The sequence below is a fragment of the Crassostrea angulata genome, chromosome 8, assembly GCF_025612915.1.
Source record: "Crassostrea angulata isolate pt1a10 chromosome 8, ASM2561291v2, whole genome shotgun sequence".
NCBI classification, from domain to species: domain Eukaryota; kingdom Metazoa; phylum Mollusca; class Bivalvia; order Ostreida; family Ostreidae; genus Magallana; species Magallana angulata.
Window position 1 is genome coordinate 14726896 of NC_069118.1, and position 5537 is coordinate 14732432.

A 5537-nucleotide genomic window follows, 5' to 3' on the forward strand; every position below is an offset into this window, starting at 1 on the left:
TCCGATTATGAATTTGAAGTTTTCCCTGTTGAAGTCTGTCCTCGAAACACGGAAGAAGTATCAACGCATCACTTTGGTTAAACTGCAACACAACACATGGATATCGGATAACGGACGTCGAACGGAAACGTCGGTGAGATATAACGCCATTAGGTTGAATTTGTTATCCAGCAAGGTGCACACGTGACTTAGTCTTGATTTTATTCCTTTTTCATGTCTTGTTATCATATCTCTTGTCTACTTTTTGAAACAACAACAACGAATCACAGCAGGTTAATTGCGTTTGATAAAAGGTCGCATTAAATGGACTTCCATTTGTAGTGCTATACATCAGTTCACGAAGCAGAAGACAAGTTTACATTTTTTAACATGTAACATGGATGGTAAAAAATGTGGAAAGTGTAAACAAATTAAAAAAGATGATTAGGGGTTATGTTGTCTCCTAATAAAATTGTAACGGACGTCGTAATGACCACAAGGAGACCTGATCTATTTATAATATTAGTAAAAATTTTCGGATACGCAAAAATACTTAGTCAGAATAGTTTTCGAATTTTCTCAGAAATTCATTCACAGTTAATCTACTTCTTATTATACAGATCCAATGTGCACAAATATAAACCCAAAATTTGGTTGCTTCAGTGCGGACATGGAATGAATTGTGTTAAAGTTAGCTATACAATTTGAATGCTAAGTTTTCTGTAGATTTCAAAATAAATAAATAAAAACTAAAGGGAATACTAAAATAAATAATAAGCCAACTGATATTTAATTGTAAAGGAGATTATATCCTAATATCCTGAAAAGTCCTGAAAATAAGGAAATTACATGTAACTTAAAAGATATTGATCATGGTATTAAGATATAAGAAATAAACTATGTAAGAATGGAATCATCAGTACTGAGGATATTCCATAACACATCCAAAGCCTTTAAGCATTGTCAATATGTATGCATTTTTATCTGCGTGACATGCATTAAAAAACTGTTACTAATCCTTATCATATTTTTGTTTTAAGATTTATGGAATTATGAATTTAGGTTTTTTCAAGAAAATACATGTACACAATAAAATATATGAATGTAAAGGTGTGTGATTGCGTCAATAGAAAATCACTTACAATAAACCTTTAGACGGATTTTAATTGATACTGTTCAACGTAAATGAGTAAAACGGTTTTATTTATTTACAACTCTACATCTATTTTGACTCTTTGGTTTAAAGTACATCTACTACAATGATTTTTGTGTAAATACCAGACATTGTTAAGTTCACACATGTAAAAATATATCGACTTGGTATTATTTTTTGTATTTTTCTTCAAACACCTCTTTTGAATTTCACAATATGTACGTATTATTTGCAGACCACAAATCTCTGCCATGTAGGCCCATTGTTAAATATTCACCTGCGCCTTCTGAAGATTCACAAATTAAAACGTTGTTTTCTGAATCAGATTCCAATAACGATGGAAATATACCACTGAGTGAGTAGAACAGTTAAGGCCAACGATTTAAGTCAAATTTTATTTTTCTATTTGTATTGTTTACAATGCTTCAGTAATGAATTTCTAACAAACAACCAAAGTTTGAATGTCAGTCGTAGAGTTATAAGTAAGTAAAGAACTCGCAATTCTTTGTCATGTAGACACGGCTCATGTTATGTTTTTGTTTATATGAATTCCATTTTCTTGTAAAAGTGCTTTTTCAGTCTGATTTTTCTATCTCCTAATTCGTTTTGAACATGAATAAACAGATCCTAGAGTTTGTAACGTTCATTTAAAGTTTAAACCTGGCATTTTCTTTTCAACATTTAAAATGTCGACAAAAACACTACCTGAGCTTATTTACGTAGTAAAGAATATTGTGCTCGTATCTCCTGACGACTGACACCCAATTATGGTTGACTATTAGAAATGCCTTACTGAAGCACTGTAACATTTAAAACAGAAAAAATCGACCAAATTTGTTATCATGTCCCTTAAAGGCTTACAAACTTTACAAACTCTATTGTTGACTAAATACTTACACGTATATACCTCGACCGATACTTGATTTCCCACTTCTTCAAAGGCAAGCATATGATAATGTTAAAAAATAAATAAATAAAAGACTTGGTATTCAGGGATGATTTGCTAGTACTGGGTAATGCTGACCATATTGTCATCTTAGTAAAACACCAAATAAAATTCATGAAATGCATGACCTACATTCAAACATCTTTTCATATCTAGCTAGCAACTCACATATTTTTTATCCTTGTCCGCTGACTAATTATAAATGTTGCTTTGAATAATGTATAACCCTTAAAGATACCTTTTTATATAAGATAAAGGTAGGATATCTTTAAAACTATCTTTAGATAAGCAATGAAATTGTAACCATCTTTAAATATTTGCATTGTTTCATGTTTTAACATAGTACTATTCTTTTCAGTTGACAGAAAAGGCTAATGACCATTTCGTTTGTTTGTAAAATATCGTCTTATATTTTGAACACACTTATAAATGCAATAAAGTATGTTATCATTGTTTGCAGCATGGGCACGAAGTAGTCGGCATAGTGATTTGAATCCGATATCAGCCATTCGACAAAGAATCATGGAAGGAAGACAGCAATCATCCGTTGAAACTGCAAGGAAACAATTAGGCCGTAGAGGATTTAATCCCTTACATATTGCCGCTAAAGAAGGCAATTTGGATGCGTTTAAGACAACTTATGAAGCTTGTGATGATATCACATCCACGACAACAGATGGGCGCAACATTCTGCACATTGCCCGCATATTACGGGAGTTATGACATTTGCGAGTACATTTTGATTGAGAAGAAAGAATTGTATGATAAAACAGACAATAACCAAATGTATCCTGCACACTGGGCCGCCCTTGCCGGGCATGTAAACATTCTGGAACTAATGTCAAACCATGACTGTGATTTAGCATATAAAACTCGTAAATATGAAGAAAACATTGTATTGTGTGCTTGTATGAACACGGGTTTAGATGTGTTTCAATTTGTAGCAAAAGTGGAAAATTTAGCTAGTTTACTTCACGCCAAAAACAGAGAAGGTTGGAATTCTATTCAGTATGCCGCCAAAAATGAAAATCTTGAAGCAGTCGAGTTTCTTTACGAGAATAGCGTTGACATTAAAAATAAATCCTATAAAACCGGGAAAAATTGTTAACATACAGCTTGTGAGAAAGAATTCAATGACGTATGTGCATACATATTGCAAAAATGTCCAGACCTCATACAAGAAAAGGACAGGAATAACAATCATGTCGGTCACTTTGTGGCAAAGAGTGGTAATACTAATATCCTTAAAGAATTGTTAAAATATAAAGATAAATCGTTTTGGAAAAAGGCCACTTCAGACAATGTCAACGCTCTGAATATTGCCTGCAAGTATGCAAGACCTGACATGTGTATTGAATTCGAAAAAGTAGATATTCTTCATGATTTGGTTCTTGAACTCACTGAGAAAGGTTGGAATGCTGCTTTATTTTTAACAGAGAGAGAGCTGAAGACGAGTTGAAGCGAATTGAAATTTTGAAACTTCGTGATAAACATGGCCTAGACATTCATCATGCATCAAGAGCAGGAAAAACTATTCCATACAATGCTTGTGCAAATCAGTCTACAAAATTAATCGAATACCTATTACAAAATTATCCTGATTTGTTATGTCTCGAAAGATCTGTTGATGCTCAAACTGCAACAGATTCAGCAGAAATAAAATCACTTCTTGAAAAGTATCGACAAAAAATAGTTGGACATCAATAACCATAGATTTTATGTGTTGTTATTAATTATGACTGCTGACTTATTGCATATCTAAGGCCATGTTGTTTTCATTAATTTTAGCAAGTGTTTATGGAGCCAACCTTTTATAAATGTAAATATTTTGGTATGCAGTTATTTCAAGTACAATTATAAAAGAAACATTTTGGGTTTAAACCTGTGTTTTTATGTTAAAAAATGCAGAAGTTTTATAACCATAAACGGATGCTGTATGTGATCGCTAAACTTAAGATGTTTGTTCTCTTGCCAGATTCTTTTTGAAGAAAATTCATTTCAACCAAAAGATATGATGCAGTTATGTGATGTCAATAAAAGAAAAATACTTCTCCCCAACCTTTTTATATGGGAACAATTTAAATGATTTTTATATTTATTTGAACCATAATTTACAATATTGGGAAAAATATTGTTGAATTTATACAAATTTAATATGGTATCAGTTATTCTGGGACACATTGTCCTATTAATTTTCTTTGTGTTGTGTCATCTTATTGAAAAAAAAGAAAGAAATAATCAAATATGTTTTAAAGAAAAAAATGTTTTAAAAAATGAAAAAAATAATCATGAAAACTGTATTTGGTACTTTTGTACATTAAAGGACGACAGACCCAATTCAAGATTTTGCACCTCTGCGCAGAAATCCGCGCATATGTTATGAATATGACTGTCGTAATTACGTACATCAGAATAAGAGAGAATAATAACGTCAGGCAATAATTAATTATGTCCTATTTTAAATGATATTTCTGAAGAAAAATGAACCATGCAGTGAACTTTGACACGACCCCTCAAAAAATTTTGGTCGATGACATACAATTTTTTTCTGCTCATCGATAAGCTAATTAACTTCTTAATATAAGATAATATAAAATCTATTGCAGAATATTTAAAAATATCAGTTGTTATACCACATCCAGAAATTTGCCATTACTTTCTATTATACAATGTATCTGAGGATTTTCTTACCCAAATTTTGAAACACCCCAAGTAAAATAAGGAAAATGTAATTTCTTTTTATTGATTTTTCACTCGCCATTTACTGATTCATATTATATTAAAATTTGAATTAAAATATATTGTGAAAATGAATTGGGTCCGCCGTCCTTAACAGTTACGATTTTAATTTGAAATACAAAATAATTTTGTTATATATTTTGGAATGCATTAACGTAACATCGTTTCGAATTCTTAGTATTTTTAAGCAACCTACACATATAGCACAGTTATGATATTTGTTGTACGACAGACTTACAAACTATTGTAAATTAACAATAAATCATTTTTGATAAAAAATTGAGCCACAAAAGTTTAAAAAGCTACTTTAGTGCATTATTCAAATGTTTATCTTGCTTATAATGTAGTGTTAAAATGATAGCACATGTCAATCATCTTTGAAGACAAAAATTAATAAAATTAAGAAGTATGATTGTCATGACCCTGTAATAAAAATCATGACAATAATGAAAATTTGACGGCGGGTTTTTAGATAATTGAAGTTTAAGTATATTTGACAGAAGTAAAAATTGATATTTGAAATTTTATTTACAAGTCTGAACACTGGTGATGGTTGTGTCCAAATTTCAGATTTTTATTATGAACGAAACACAAGATACACATTTTTAAATTATAGAAGGCTAAATGAACACCATTTAAAGGTAGGTTTCGAAATTATCAAATTACCCTATACCTTTTTTGGCCTTGAGTTATTGATAGGGATGATTTACAGTATATTAT

The 5537-nt window shown here is 30.9% G+C and overlaps 1 pseudogene; it reads left to right on the top strand.

Moving 5' to 3' along the window:
- Positions 1–2464: 2464 nt before the first annotated feature.
- LOC128161172 (putative ankyrin repeat protein RF_0381) lies at positions 2465–3922 on the top strand (annotated as a pseudogene).
- Positions 3923–5537: the final 1615 nt, after the last annotated feature.